Here is a 16,933-nt window from a genome sequence, read left to right as displayed (position 1 = left end):
GCTTAATCTGCAGAGGAAAAGAAAAAAAACTTATGAGGTATGATTTTTGGGGTGGAGGACTGGTAGGAAAGATAACTTCAAAAGCTATCATTTTATTCCCTAGTAGGAAAATAACCAGTTTTGTATCTAATTTAACAATCTTAGATTGGTATTTCTTTCCTTACTGACCACACAAAACTGTGCTTTTTAAATACTCCTGTAACCAACTCTCTTATTTATTTATTTTTGGTTTCCTAATTAATTAATGAAATCAGTCTTTGACATGTGGCCCCTATCTATTTTTATATTTAAAAGGGTTTTTTTTTTACAACTTTCTCTTTGCATATTAGAGGATGGAAAGTTTGAAATAAAGAGGCATCAAAGTGTACTAGTAAAAGTATACAGCTCATTAGAGTTAGATGAACCTGAGAACAAGTACAGATACAGGAAAATGTGTAACCCCTCTGAGCCTCAATATCATTGTCTATAAAATGAGGATAATAATTCTTAGCACATAAGAATTATGGAAAAAATTTTAAAAATAACATTCCTAGGGTAACTAAACTGGGCTTGACACATCATCCTCTCTCAGATTCTTGGCTCCTTTCCTCTCATATTTTTTAAGCTGAGGCAGATGAATGTTGTTAATGTTCTGCCACCTCACAACAGACTTTTGAACACCACACTTGAGCAAGCGGGTGCTGGGGGGGTAAATGTGAAGCAACTAAAAATAACAGAAAGATAACCAAAATGAACATGAATGTCAAAATTAAATAATATGAGGAAATATTAAAAGAAATTTTCCTTTTCTTTCTTTTTGAAAACAATATTTTCTTTTAAACATCTTTATTGGAGTATAATTGCTTTACCATGGTGTGTTAGTTTCTTCTGTATAACAAAGTGAATCAGCTGTACATATACATACATCCCCATATCCCCTCCCTCTTGCGTCTCCCTCCCTCCCACCCTCCTTATCCCACCCCTCTAGGTGGTCACAAAGCACCGAGCTGATCTCCCTGTGCTATGCAGCTGCTTCCCACTACCTATTTTACATTTGGTAGTATATATAAGTCCATGCCACTCTCTCAATTCGTCCCAGCTTACCCGTCCCCCTCCCCGTGTCCTCAAGTTCATTCTGTATGCCTGCATCTTTATTCCTGTCCTGCCCCTAGGTTCATCAGAACCATTTTTTTTTAGCTACCATATATATTTGTTAGCATACGGAATTTGTTTTTCTCTTTCTGACTTACTTCGTTCTGTATGCCATACTCTAGGTCCATCCACCTCACTACAAATAACTCGATTTCATTTCTTTCTATGGCTGAGTAATATGCCATTGTATATATGTGCCACATTTTCTTTATCCATTCATCTGTCGATGGACACTTATGTTGCTTCCATGTCCTGGTTATTGTAAATAGAGCTGCAATGAACATTTTGGTACATGTCTCTTTTTGAATTATGGTTTGCTCAGGGTATATGCCCAGTAGTGGGAGTGCTGGGTCGTATGGTAGTTCTATTTTTAGTTTTTTAAAGGAAGCTCCGTACTGTTCTCCATAGTGGCTGTATCAATTTACATTTCCACCAACAATGCAAGAGCGTTCCCTTTTCTCTACACCCTCTCCAGCATTTATTGTTTGTAGATTTTTTGATAATGGCCATTCTGACTGGTGTAAGGTGATACTTCACTGTAGTTTTGATTTACATTTCTCTAATGATTAGTGATGTTAACGCATCCTTTCATGTGTTTGTTGGCAATCTGTATATTTTCTTTGGAGAAATGTCTATTTAGGTCTTCTGCCCATTTCTTAATTGGATTGTTTGTTTTTTTGGTATTGAGCTGCATGAGCTGCTTATAAATTTTGGAGATTAATCCTTTGTCAGTTCCTTCACTTGCAAATATTTTCTCCCATTCTGAAGGTTGTCTTTTCATCTCATTTATGGTTTCCTTTGCTGTGCAAAAGCTTTTAAGTTTCATTAGGTCTCATTTGTTTATTTTTGTTTTTATTTTCATTTCTCTAGGAGGTGGGTGAAAAAGCATCTAGCTGTGATTTATGTGATAGAGTGTTCTGCCTGTGTTTCCTCTAAGAGTTTTATAGTGTCTGGCCTTACATGTAGGTCTTTAATCCATTTTGAGTCTCTTTTTGTATATGGTGTTAAGAAGTGTTATAATTTCATTCTCTTACACGTAGTTGTTCAGTTTTCCCAGCACCACTTATTGAAAGGCTGTCTTTTCTCCATTGTATATCCCTGCCTCCTTTGTCATAGATTAGTTGACCATACGTGCATGGGTTTATCTCTGGGCTTTCTATCCTGTTCCATTGATATATATTTCCATTTTTGTGCCAGTACCATAGTGTCTTTTTTTTTAAGTTGGTAATTTATATTTTTATTTATGTATTTATTTTTAAAAATTTTACATTACATTTTATTTTTTTATTTTTTATTTTTTATTTATTTTTTTTTTTTGCATTACGTGGGCTTCTCACTGCTGTGGCCTCTCCCGTTGCGGAGCACAGGCTCTGGACATGCAGGCCCAGCAGCCATGGCTCACGGGCCCAGCCGCTCCGCGGCATGTGGGATCTTCCCAGACCGGGGCACGAACCCGTGTCCCCTGCATCGGCAGGCGGACTCTCAACCACTGCGCCACCAGGGAAGCCCCATTTTATTTTTTTATAAAGCAGATTCTTATTAGTCATAAATTTTATACACATCAGTGTATACATGTCAATCCCAATCACCCAATTCAGCACATCACCATTCCCACCGCACTGCTGTTTTCCCCCCTTGTTGTCCATACATTTGTTCTCTATATCTGTGTCTCAATTTCTGCGCTGCAAACCGGTTTATCTGTACCATTTTTCTAGGTTCCACATATATGCGGTAATATACGATATTTGTTTTTCTCTTTCTGACTTACTTCACTCTCTATGACAGTCTCTAGATCCATCCACATCTCAACAAATGACCCAATTTCGTTCCTTTTATTGGCTGAGTAATATTCCATTGTATATATGTACCACATCTTCTTTATCCATTCTTCTGTCATTGGGCATTTAGGTTGCTTCCATGACCTGTCTATTGTAAATAGTGCTGCCGTGAACACTGGGGTACATGTGTCTTCTTGACTTATGGTTTTCTCTGGGTGTATGCTGAGTACTGGGTTTGCCGGATCATATGGTAACTTTTAGTTTTTTAATAAACCGTCATACTATTCTCCATAGTGGCTGTAGCAAGTTACATTTCCACCAAGAGTGCAAGAGGGTCCCCTTTTCTCCGCATCCTCTACAGCATTTGTTGTTTGTAGATTTTCTGATAAGGACCATTCTAACTGGTGTGAGATGATACCTTATTGTAGTTCTGATTTGCATTTCTCTAATAATTAGTGATGTTGAGCAGCTTTTCATGTGTTTCTTGGCCATCTGTATGTCTTCTTTGGAGAAATGTCTATTTAGGTCTTCTGCCCATTTTTGGATTGGGTTGTTTGTTTTTTTAATATTGAGCTGCATGAGGTGTTTATATATTTTGGAGATTAATCCTTTGTCCGTTGATTCATTTGCAAATACTTTCTCCCATTCTGAGGGTTGTCTTTTCGTCTTGTTTATGATTTCCTTTTCTGTGCAAAAGCTTTTAAGTTTCATTAGGTCCCATTTGTTTATTTTTGTTTTTATTTCCATTACTCGAGGAGGTGGATCAAAAAAGATCTTGTTGTGATTTATGTCAAAGAGTGTTTTTCCTATGTTTTCCTATAAGAGTTTTATAGTGTCTGGTCTTACATTTAGGTCTCTAGTCCATTCTGAGTTTATTTTTGTATATGGTGTTAAGGAGTGTTCTAATTCCATTCTTTTACATGTAGCTGTCCAGTTTTCCCAGCACCACTTATTGAAGAGACAGTCTTTTCGCCATTGTATGTCCTTGCCTCCTTGGTCATAGATTAGTTGACCATAGGGGTGTGGGTTTATCTCTGGGCTTTCTATCCTGTTCCATTGATCTGTATTACTGTTTTTCTGCCAGTGCCATATTCTCTTGATTACTGTAGCTGTGTAGTATAGTCTGAAGAGAGGGAGTCTGATTCCTCCAGCTCCGTTTTTTTCCCTCAAGACTGTTTTGGCTATTCGGGGTCTTTTGTGTCTCCATACAAAGTTTAAGATATTTTGTTCTAGTTCCATAAAAAATGCCATTGGTAATTTGATAGGGATTGCATTGAATCTGTAGATTGTTTGGGGTACTACAGTCATTTTCACAGTGCTGATTCTTCCAATCCAAGAACATGGTATATCTCTCCATCTGTTGGTATCATCTTTAATTTCTTTCATCAGTATCTTATAGTTTCTGCATACAGGTCTTTTGTCTCCCTAGGTAGGTTTATTCCTAGGTACTTTAATCTTTTTGTTGCAATGGTAAATGGGAGTGTCTCCTTAATTTCTCTTTCTGATTTTTCATCATTAGCATATAGGAATGCAAGAGATTCCTGTGCATTAATTTTCTATCCTGCAACCTTACCAAATTCATTGATTAGCTCTAGTAGCTTTCTGGTGCCATGTTTAGGATTCTCTATGTATAGTATCATGTCATCTGCAAACAGTGACAGTTTTACTTCATATTTTCCAATTTGTATTCTTTCACTTCTTTTTCTTCTCTGATTGCCATGGCTAGGACTTCCAAAACTATGTTGAATAATAGTGGTGAGAGTGGACATCCTTGTATTGTTCCTGATCTTAGAGGAAATGCTTTCAGGTTTTCACCATTGAGAATGATGTTCGCTGTGGGTTTGTTGCATATGGCCTTTATTATGTTGAGGTAGGTTCCCTCCATGCCCATTTTCTGGAGAGTTTTTATCATAAATGGGTTTTGAATTTTCTCAAAAGCTTTTTCTGCATCTACTGAGATGATCATATGGTTTTTATTCTTCAATTTGTTAATATGGTGTATCACATTGATTGATTTGTGTATATTGAAGCATCCTTGCATCCCTGGGATAAATCCCACTTGATCATGGTGTATGATCCTTTTAATGTGTTGTTGGATTCTGCTTCCTAGTATTTGTTGAGGATGTTTGCATCTATATTCATCAGTGATATTGGTCTGTAATTTTCCTTTTTTGTAGTATCTTTGTCTGGTTTTGGTATCATGGTGATGGTGGACTCATAGAATGAGTTTGGGAGTGTTCTTTCCTCCACAATGTTTTGGAAGAGTTTAAAAAGGATGGGTGTTAGCTCTTCTCTAAATGTTTGGTATAATTCACCTGTGAAGCCATCTGGTCCTGGACTTTTGTTTGTTGGAAGAGCTTTAATCACAGTTTCAACTTCATTACTTGTGATTGGTCTGCTCAAATTTTCTATTTCTTCCTGGATCAGTCTTAGAAGGTTATACCTTTCTAAGAATTTGCCCATTTCTTCCAGGTTGTCCATTTTTTTGGCATAGAGTCGCTTGTAGTGGTCTCTTAGGATGCTTTGTATTTCTGCTGTGTCTGTTGTAACTTCTCCTTTTTCATTTCTGATTTTATTGATTTGAGTCCTCTCCTGCTTTTTCTTGATGAGTCTGCCTAATGCTTTATCAGTTTTGTTTATCTTCTGAAAGTACAAGCTTTTGGTTTTATTGATCTTTGCTATTATTTCTATTTCATTTATTTCTGCTCTGATCTTATTTCTTTCCTTTTGTTAACTTTGGGTTTTGTTTGTTCTTCTTTCTCTAGTTCCTTCAGGTGTAAGGTTAGATTGTTTATTTGAGATTTTTCTTGTTTCCTGAGGTTGGCTTGTATAGCTGTAAACTTCCCTCTTAGAACTGGTTTTGCTGCATCCCGTAGGTTTTGGATCCTCGTGTTTTCACTGTCATTTGTCTCTAGGAATTTTTTGATTTCCTCTTTGATTTCTACAGTGATCTCTTGGTTATTTAGTAACGTATTGTTTAGCCTCCATGTGTTTGTGTTTTTTACGTTTTTTTCTCTGTAATTCATTTCTAATCTCATAGTGTTGTGGTCAGAAAAGATGCTTATAATGATTTCCTTTTCCTTAAATTTACTGAGGCTTGATTTGTGACCCAAGATGTGATCTATCCTGGAGAATGTTCCATGCGCACTTGAGAAGAAAGTGTAATCTGCTGTTTTTGGAAGGAATGTCCTATAAATATCAATTAAATCTATCTGGTCTATTGTGTCATTGTATTTCCTTATTTATTTTCATTTTGGATGATCTGTCCATTGGTGTAAGTGAGGTATTAAAGTCCCCCAGTATTATTGTGTTACTGTTGATTTCCTCTTTTATAGCTGTTAGCAGTTGCCTTACGTATTGAGGTGCTCCTATGTTGGGTGCATATATATTTACAATTGTTATATCTTCTTCTTGGATTGATCCCTTGATCATTATGTAGTGCCCTTCCTTGTCTCTTGTAACATTCTTTATTTTAACGTCTATTTTATCTGATATGAGTATTGCTACTCAAGCTTTCTTTTGATTTCCATTTGCCTGGAATATCTTTTTCAATCCCCTCACTTTCAGTCTGAATGTGCCCCTAGGTCTGAAGTGGGCCTCTTGTAGACAGCATATAGATGGGTCTTGTTTTTGTATCCATTCAGCAAGCTTGTGTCTTTTCGTTGGAGCATTTAATCTATTCACGTTTAAGGTAGTTATCGATATGTATGTTCTATGACCATTTTCTTAATTGTTCTGGGTTTGTTTTTGTAGGTCCTTTTCTTCTCTTGTGTTTCCCACTTAGAGAAGTTCCTTTAGCATTTGTTGTAGAGCTGGCTGGTGGTGCTGAATTCTCTTAGCTTTTGCTTGTCTGTAAAGCTTTTGATTTCTCCATCGAATCTGAATGAGATCCTTGCTGGGTAGAGCAATCTTGGTTGTAGGTTCTTCCCTTTCACTTTAAGTATATCATGCTACTCCCTTCTGGCTTGTAGAGTTTCTGCTGAGAAATCAGCTGTTTACCTTATGGGAGTTTCCTTGTATGTTATTTGTCATTTTTCCCTTGTTGCTTTCAATAATTTTTCTTTGTGTTTAATTTTTTTGGATTTGATTACTATGTGTCTCAGCATTTTTCTCCTTGTGTTTATCCTGTATGGGACTCACTGCGCTTCCTGGACTTGGGTGGCTACTTCCTTTCCCATGTTAGGGAAGGTTTCAACTATAATCTCTGCAAATATTTTCTCTTGTCCTTTCTCTCTCTCTTCTCCTTCTGGGGCCCTTATAATGCGAATGTTGTTGCGTTTAATGTTGTCCCAGACATCTCTTAGGCTGTCTTTATTCCTTTTCATTCTTTTTTCTTTATTCTGTTCTGCAGCAGTGAATTCCACCATTCTGTGTTCCAGGTCACTTATCCATTCTTTTGCTTCAATTATTCTGCTCTTGATTCCTTCTATTGTAGTTTTCATTTCAGGTACTATATTCTTCATCTCTGTTTGCTTGTTCTTTAATTCTTCTAGGGCTTTGTTAAACATTTCTTGCATCTTCTCTATCTTTGCCTCCATTGTTTTTCTGAGGTCTTGGATCATCTTCACTATCATTATTCTGAATTCTTTTTTTGCTGGAAGGTTGCCTATCTCTACTTCATTTATTTGTTTTTCTGGGATTTTATCTTGTTCCTTCATGTGGTACATAATCCTCTGGCTTTTCATCTTGTCTATCTTTCTGTGAATGTGGTTTTTGTTCCACAGGCTGCAGGATTGTAGTTCTTCTTGCTTCTACTGTCTTCCCTCTGGTGGTTGTGGCTATTTAAGAGGCTTAGGCAAGTTTCCTGATGGGTGGGAGTGGTGGTGGTAGAGCTGACTGTTTCTCTGGTGGGCAGAGCTCAGTAAAACTTTAATCCACTGGACTGCTCATGGGTGGGGCTGGGTTCCCTCCCTGTTCGTTTTTTGGTTGGAGGCAACCCAACACTGGAGCCTACCTTGGCTCTTTGATGGGGCTAATGGCGGACTCTGGGAGGGCTCATGGCAAGGAGTACTTCCCAGAACTTCTGCTGCCAGTGTCATTGTCTCCACAGTGAGCCACAGCCACCCCCTGCATCTGCAGGAGATCCTCCAACACTAGCAGGTAGGTCTGGTTCAGTCTCCCCTGGGGTCACTGCTCCTTCTCCTGGGTCCCAATGAGCATACTACTTTGTGTGTGCGCTCCAAGAGTGGAGTCACTGTTTCCCTCAGTCCTGTTGAAGTCCTGCAATCAAATCCCACGAGCTTTCAAAGTCTGATTCTCTAGGAATTCCTCCTCCCGTTGCTGGACCAGGTTGGGAAGCCTGACATGGGGCTCAGAACCTTCACTCCAGTGGGTGGACTTCTGTGGTATAAGTGTTCTCCAGTCTGTGAGTCACCCACCCAGCAGTTATGGGATTTGATTTTATTGTGATTGCGCCCCTCCTACCATCTCATTGTGGGTTCTCCTTTGTCTTTGGATGTGGGGTATCTTTTTTGGTGAGTTCCAGTGTCCTCCTGTTGATGATTGTCCAGCAGCTAGCTGTGATTCTGGTGTTCTCACAAGAGGGAGTGAGAGCACGTCCTTTTACTCCACCATCTTTGTTCAGGGCCCGAGCCCATAGTGTCTTGATTACTGTAGCTTTGTAGTATAGTTTCAGTTTTTCACCATTGAGAACGATGTGTTTGTCATATAGCGCCTTTATTATGTTGAGGTAAGTTCGCTCTCTGCCTACTTTCTGGAGGGTTTTTATCATAAATGGGTGTTGACATTTGTCAAAAGCTTTTTCTGCATTTATTGAGATGATCATATGATTTTTCTCCTTCAATTTGTTAGTATGTTTTATCACATCGATTGATTTGGTATATTAAATAATCCTTGCATTCCTGAGATAAACCCCACTTGATCATGGGTATGATCCTTTTTTTTTTTTTTTTTTTTGTGGTACGCGGGCCTCTCACTGCTGTGGCCTCTCCCACCGCAGAGCACAGGCTCTGGACACTCAGGCCCAGCGGTCATGGCTCACGGGCCCAGCTGCTCCGCAGTATGCATGCAGGATCTTCCTGGACCGGGGCATGAACCTGTGTCCCCTGCATCGGCAGGCGGACTCTCAACCACTGCGCCACCAGGGAAGCCCCAGAGCACTTTTATAACATAACTTACATCTAACAACTAAAGAACAATTCATCATTTTCAATATTAGGTTTTACTTAAACAGTGCAGACTATCATTCTAAGTTTAACCACAATAATCAGGATACTTTGTATTTAGATCAAGATCTTTTACTTAAAAACCCTAAATATATTTAACAGCTCTAGAAATCATAATCGTCATTTTTATACTCTGTGAGCAAACAGAGGATGAGAGTAGAATTGTCACCTGTGAGAGTTTTGGCAAAAACTTAGAAAAGATAACCAAAGCTTAAATAGTTCCATTTGTTTTGAGGTGACATGGACCAAGGATGGCAAATGAAATTCACTGGATGGTGACAATGTTCAATTTTTGTCTGATCCCTCTGGGTACTCTGGTCCTCCAAGAGTTATATTAGGGGAACAGGGCCTTCTTAAGTCCTCCAGAGGCTCAAGATTCTCAAGCTTCTGGGGAACTTCATCCTTTTTATACTAAACCTATTAAAATTTATCTGTATATGAGTGGAGCTGGGTCACAGTTGTCTTTCCAATATGTTACTTTCGTAAACATTTAATTAGATATGTACACATTTTGATTTTTGGGGTTTTTTTTTAACTTAATTTTTTTTTTAATCTCAGCACTTTTCATGGGCCTTAAAGAGCTAATAGATCCTAAACCACATTCCTAGAATAACTAATTCTTAAAACATCTTATTATGGATTTTGAAATCCATGTAAGGCTTACAGTCCTATTTTTATGCTCTCTTAGGAATGGCAACCTTCACTGAGTAAAAACAGAGTAAAACCTCATACCTTTGGCAGGTAGGAACTGCAGGGGAACGTGGAGCTGATTGTTTTTGTCTCTCCAGCAGGCTTTCCAGTACTCCTGCCTCAAGCAACTTATTCCAAGTCATAGAAGTGGGCGGGGGACCCAGGACCAGACAATCTTTTTCCCCTTGGGGTCAGTAATTGCACCTGTTAGAGGATGGGGTCCTTGCTAGATCGAAAGGCCAGGGCAAGCAGGAGAAAATATGGTCAACATACCAAGAGAAGCAAAGAGGGGCAGAGTTGACAGGGATGAACCAAGAGAGTCTTGCTGTCATGTCTGTGGTTGCAGTTCCCACAGCATTTCCATTTCTGGGAGCTACCTCAGACACCAGGAGCATTTGAGTCACTCTAGATTGGGGAATCAGTACATGATCTCTGCAGCCAAGCTGCATGTGATCAAATCCCATCTCTGCTGCTTTTTGTCTCTTGTGTCCCATTCACATTACCTAATGTCTCTATGGCTTGAATGCTTCAAAACTAAAAGGGGAATGATGATGATAATACTAATAACACCTAGGTCATAGGGATATTTGTAAAGATAAAATGAGCTAAAGCATATAAAGCACTTAGAACTATGCTTAGCATATATTGAATGATATGTGTTAATTATTGTTTTTGATCAGAGTTACATGAATGAATATACTGATTTTCTTAAGGTAGTTTGAATTAGGCTCCTGTAACAGGCAATTAATATAGCTATGATTATTAAAGGCAACTCTTGGTCCCTCTTCTCATATGACATGGACATTAACTCCCACTATCTCTCCTGGAAGCTATATGTTTCTGAGAAGGAATGCAATGTAGCGATTATCCCAGATTTCAGAATGGCTCTTGTGTTGGCAGCTCTTATCAGTGGCCCAGGCATGAAATAGTCTTTTTTAACATTCCCAGATGACCTCATATTGACTTCTCCCATGTAACTTATAAATAGGAGGTAAAATTATTTGTTTTGGAGATCTGACCAAATATACAAAAAATCATAATTGGTCTTTATTTTTTAAAGGAAATATGAATGAACTAATGACAGTTTTAAAACCCACATATACTTTAAATAAAATAATCATTAGTAGTACACATTAATTTGAGCTAAAAGAGAAAATAAAAACACATCAAAACCAATAAACTGGAAGATACCAGTAAAGAAAAATTAAGGATTAAAATGTGGTTTAAAAAAATCAGTAAGTTTCATGCCAACTTTAATTGTACCAATTATTCATTTTTTGGTTGGAAAAAAATTCAGAGGGTCAAAGAGAAAAGGCTGCCATCATACATATTTCACTTCTCACTATTTGCCATTTTACCCAATTATATGTATCAGGACATTTTGGGTGTGTGGATTCCTGCTGAGGAGTATTTCTGAACTAGAAATAATTGAACTGGACATGAAATCAAACCCACTATGGAACAAGAGTCTGTACTCTAGAGGAAAATCATCTTGATAGAAAAGTCCAGGCTAAAGATCACATCAATGACCCAGCTTATCTCTTGGAGTAGCAGCTGGAGAATAGGTGAAAAAGAAGAGACTCAAATTAAAGACTTTACAAATTCTAATTTAGGTTACAAACACACAAATACAGGACATTCACCATTTTGATTGGCCTAATGAGGCCCAGTCATATGCCTACCACTAGCCGGTCACTGTGATATGGGACAACCATGCTCATTTTTGGCCAGACTGACTCACATGCCCCACTTCAGAAGGTATCCACCCTCGTGTGAACTGAAATAGAAGGGTGTTGTTTGCTATAAGAAGTCAAGTGAGCTGTCAGTAACACCCGGAGCCCTCGGGCCACCTCGGCCCCCAGAGACCCCGGCATGGTGTACGTGGGCACCGCGGGGTCGCATCTCCCCGCGTCCAACTCGGACATCTTAGGGGACCCGAGGAAGATGAACAAGCGCCAGCTCTATCACCAGGTCTTAAACTTTGCCATGACTGTGTCATGATTGCTCATGATCTGGAAAGGCCTGATCGTCCTCACTGGCAGTGAGAGTCCCATCATGGTGGTGCTGAGTGGTGGCATGGGGCCAGCCTTCCACAGGGGCGACCTTCTTTCTGTTCCTGACAAATCTCCGGAAAGACCCGGTTAGAGCTGGTGAAATCGTTGTTTTTAAAGTAGAAGGACAAGACATTCCAACAGTTCACAGTAATCAAAGTTCATAAAAAAGATAATGGAGACATCAAATTTCTGACTAAAGGAGGTAATAATGAAGTTGACAATAGAGGCTTGTACAAAGAAGGCCAGAACAGGCTGGAAAAGAAGGATGTGATGGGGAGAGCCAGAGGGTTTTTACCATATGTTGGTATGCTCACCATTATAATGAACAACTCCCAAAATTCAAGTATGCTCTTTTGGCTGTAATGGGTGCATATGTGTTACTAAAACATGAATCCTAAAATGAAAGGCAGTTCCTGGGACCAGACTGAAATAAATTCTGTTGAAAAGGAGAAAAGCTAATATATTTGAAATGTTCCACTTTCTGTATAAAAGGAAACAATGTGGAGACGTTTTTGTCTTGTTCGAATAAATGATTCATCAGTGAAAAAAAAAAGTCAAGTGTACATCATGACAAATAGTTACATAATGACCAAAACCTCCACAGGTACACTATTACAAAGAATCAGTACTCTGTCTGATCCTATGAAGGCAGTAGTATTTCCAAATAGCTTTAAAGTGGAGACCAAAAGAATCCTCTGATCAGGCAAGGACAGAGTAAAGGGAGAGCAGCAGAGTTACTTCCTAACAGTCGCCAAAAATGGCTTCACGTTTGAATGGTTCGGCTAGCTTTTAAAATTTTACATATTGAGTTACTATATTTAAAATTAAAAATGAATTATGTATCATATGAACAATCTTTCTTTTACTTTTTAAAAAATAAATTAAGAGGAAAGTGATACAAACATATATAAATTATGTTATCAGTCTTATGGTGAAGATCTGCAGTTTGTACGTTTTTGATATTTTTCTCCTGTGAACCTGAAGAGAAAATGTTTTTATTCTAAATAACAAAGGAAACAATGTTTCCTGTAGAAATATCTCAATTAAAAACATTTAATTATTCCATCTGATAGCCATTTATTTGTATATAATGGTATTGAATTCAAATTTAATGAAACCATGTTTTAATTTTATTCATCTTCGTTAGATATTATTCCTGATGATTCATGTATATTTTGATGTTTTCATTACTAGCACAAGAGATGCCATTTGAGAATTTCAATTTAATTGGTAATATTTTGATGTGAACTATTTTTAACACTTATGTCAGCAATTTGGTTGATGCTGTGGAGCTTAATATTCAAAACAGTCCCTCTTCAAGGCATTTATTTTGCATTTTAAAAATACCTGATACTGAATATCTTTTCTAATACAAGTGAAATACAGAATTTTTCAATGAAAAGATCATATTTTGAAAGTAATGATTTTAACATTTCCTGTCTCCTCTTAGGAACTATTTAGCAATACCAGTTTATAAAATATGCATAATCACAATGCTCTTTAAATAATACATAGAATTTGATGCTTGTGGCGAGATTGTACAATATTTTTATGGAAAGAGCATAATGAACAATATGGAACTTGGCAGCTTATTTGAGTTCTGGCTCTATCACTTACTAGCTGTGTGTCCTTGGACTGACTATAGTTGCAAAGGACCTTTTGCTTATATAGGGGGTGGAAAGAATGATATTATCAGGCAATGTATTTATGTGACCTTTGAAGTTTTTCATAAATATAAAGTGAGACAGTATATGTAAAAGCATGCTATATATTTTTAAGGGCTACACAAATTAAAGACAATATTGTTTCAGGGGTCTTTGCATGACCTCTAAAGCTATGTTTGTCCTAGGACTGAAAAATGCCCAAGAGGATTAGGGGTTTTTTAAAGCCTGAACTGAGTCAGGGGAGTTTCTTGTCAAAGAGAAGTAATATGAAGAGGGATTTGACTCTGCATGGCTATGGAGCCTTCTGGCAGCTTTGGAAGCTTTGCTAGGGCATGGGTGCTTGTGACAGTTTTATAGCAGCACAGATACAGCAAGCTGAGGACCTACTGACTATTGAAGAGAACATATTTTTCTGGAGAATTTCTGTATTAACTGGGAGGAACTTGAAGGGTTAGAATTTTCACAGAGAAGACAGAAAGAGTCAGAGGAAGATGTTTTATTGCTGCTCCTTTATTATATCTTTATCACCAGACTAGTGCCATGTAATTAGTAGTATCTTCTAGTAAAGATTGGTATCAAAGGTGAAAATATTTGGCAAGGTTCTCTACTCAAAGTAAGATATATAATTGCCCTGGAATAACTTAAACTAGTATGTTTTTATGATTTCTTCTTTTTATAGAATACGTGTTCTATTGATCATTTCTTTTTCAAATAATTTCTAATTGGGAATATAAGAAAAACATGTAGAAAATTTTAAAAAGATAGATAAGCATAAAGTGTAATATAAAAATCACTAAAAATTCTAACATTCAAAGACTCATACATGAATATGGTTAGCATGTTCATACTATTCTTTCCAGTCCTTCACTCTTTCTAGCTATCTGTAATTCTATCTGCTATTTATCTGATGACCTACTATTTTGCATAGTTGAAAATATATTTTACATGTGGTTTTAGATATTGAATTTTATAACATTATGTAATCACCATTTTCCCACATAACAGACTCATTTACTAACTAGAATAGTTGCTATTACCACCTATTAGACTTTTTTTTTTTTTTTTTTTTTTTTTTTTTTGCGGTATGTGGGCCTCTAACTATTGTGGCCTCTGCCGTTGTGGAGCACAGGCTCTGGACGCACAGGCTCAGTGGCCATGGCTCACGGGCCTAGTCCGTGGCATGTGGGATCTTCCTGGACCGGGGCACGAACCCGTGTCCCCTGCATTGGCAGGCGGACTCTCAACCACTGCACGACCAGGGAAGACCTAGACATTTCTTAACATTTTGTAACGAATTCAAAAGACTTCATTAACACAATCATAGTTTCGGGGTCATTCATGCCCTCAATTATAATGGAACTCCTCTGCAAGTGTCTTAAGATAACATTTCATAATTTAGGGAAAATGTCTCTAAAGACACATTGTCACTCAAGGATATGCTTATTTATTATCTCATATTTGACAAACGCTGACTTTTGAAGTATTCATACACAATTCATGCATTCTTAAGAGGAAAGTGGAAGAAGCTGTAGCCGTAGGTAACAAAGCTATGTTATAAGGGACCAATGTTTATACTTTATTTGTATGTTTTTTGTGTTCATTTTTTAGTGCTAGGTAACAAATTATCATAAAATTTTCACCTTAAAGCAGCTCACATTTATTATCTCTCAGCTTCTGTACGTCAGAAGTCTGGGTAGGGATTAACTGGGTTCCTGCTTCAAGGTCTCAGCTGGCTGCAATTAGGGTGTCAGCCAGGACTGCATTCTCATCAGAGGTTCAACTGGGGTAAAGATCTACTTCCAAGATCCTTTAGTTTGTTGGCAAAATTCATTCTTTTGGAGCTGAAGACCTGAGGGTTTTAGTTTTTTGCTGGAGGCCACCATCCTCTTTGAGACTGCCTGCAATTCCATGCTACCTGGGCTTCTCCACTTACTTCATGGCGGCTTTCTTCTTCAAAGCAAGCAACAGAGAGAGACTCTAGCAGAACAAAGTCTTACACAATGTAACATAATCATGGGAGTGACATCTTTGACTTTTGCCACATTCTATTGATTACAAGCAAATCACAGGTCCTACCCTCACTCAAGGGCTTGAACACCAGAAGACAGAGATTATTGGGGCCACCTTAAGATCTGTCTCTATACTTCTGTGATTTTCAAAATTCTATAACAAACATGTATTATGTTTGCAACATGAAAAATAGTAAAAACAAAAACAAAGCAAAAAAAACCCCCACAAAAATATAAAGGGACTTGTATCTTTAAAACAACAATGGAATAATTAATAACATGATAATGAAATTTAAAAGTACTATTCACAAATAGCTTGAGAAATATCAAACATATAGGAATAAATCTAAATAATGATATGCTAGATACCTACACTGAAAAATACAAAATATTACTGAGAAAAAGTTTAAAAGACCTAAATAGCTAGAGATGTTTTATGTTACAGAATTGGAAGATTCAACATTTATAGGTGTAAATTCCCCCTAAATTGACATATAGTTTTAATGTATATCAATTAAAATTCCAGAAGTGGGGTGTGTGTATGTATGCACATGTCTGTAAGTTAACAGACTGATTCTATAAACTTAAATGCAAACATAAAGGGATTAGTATAGCCAAGACAATCTTGAAGAGGAAGAACTAAATTGAGGAAGTTCACTAGGTTCTAATATTTATTATAAAGATACAATAATGAAGACAGTGTGGTATTAGTCTGTGGATAGACAAATAGGCCAAAGGAATGAAATAGTGAGTCCAGAAATAGATCCATATGTGGAGAATAACTTGATTTTTATCAAATGTGCCACAACACTTCAGTATATGTCAAGGGGTGGGAGTGGTCATTTCAACAATGGTGCTGGAGCAAATAGATGCCCACATAGGGAAAAAAAAAGTCTTGACCTCCACCTTATACCATACACAAAAATTAATTCAAATTGAACCATGTATCTGAAAGTAATAAAGCCACTAGAAGAAAACACTGGAACATTATAATATTGGGGTAGGTAAATATTTCTGGAACAGAACATTAAAGTAAGAACTTATAGATTAGACTTCATTAAAATAAAGCAATTCTGATAAGCAAAAGACATTATTAGGAATGCAAATATGCAAGGCACAAACAGGGAGATGGGAGATGGAAATCTGACAAATGACTTATACCTAGTATATATATAAAAATGCTACAAATAAAAAAAGACAAAAACCAACTTAAAATGATGGGCAGCAGCCTTGAACTGACATTACACAAAATTAGATCTCCGTATGGCTAATCAACATTGACAAGTTGGTCAACATCATTAGGCATCAGGGGACTGCAAATAAAAGCATAATTAGAGCAGTACACATCCACTTGAATGGCTAACATTAAAAATTCTGAAAGACATAAATAATGGCAAGGATAGTAAGTAATTAGAACTCTCA

At 37.4% G+C, this 16,933-nt stretch overlaps 1 protein-coding gene and 1 pseudogene across 3 annotated transcripts in view; one reads left to right on the top strand and one right to left on the bottom strand.

Moving 5' to 3' along the window:
* The window catches only part of XIRP2 (xin actin binding repeat containing 2), a gene marked incomplete at both ends in the record, with an annotated part of 296,595 nt that overhangs the window by 242,817 nt on the left and 36,845 nt on the right, over positions 1-16,933 (bottom strand). The window lies entirely within an intron of this gene.
* Positions 11,729-12,236, top strand: LOC307057112 (signal peptidase complex catalytic subunit SEC11C-like; annotated as a pseudogene). Its single transcript has one exon. The product of its transcript is annotated as a signal peptidase complex catalytic subunit SEC11C-like (transcript).

This window comes from Hyperoodon ampullatus (genome assembly GCF_949752795.1).
Source record: "Hyperoodon ampullatus genome assembly, chromosome: 8".
Taxonomy (NCBI): domain Eukaryota; kingdom Metazoa; phylum Chordata; class Mammalia; order Artiodactyla; family Ziphiidae; genus Hyperoodon; species Hyperoodon ampullatus.
The sequence above is the reverse complement of the archived record's forward strand: the minus strand, read 5'-3'. Positions and strand labels throughout refer to the sequence as shown.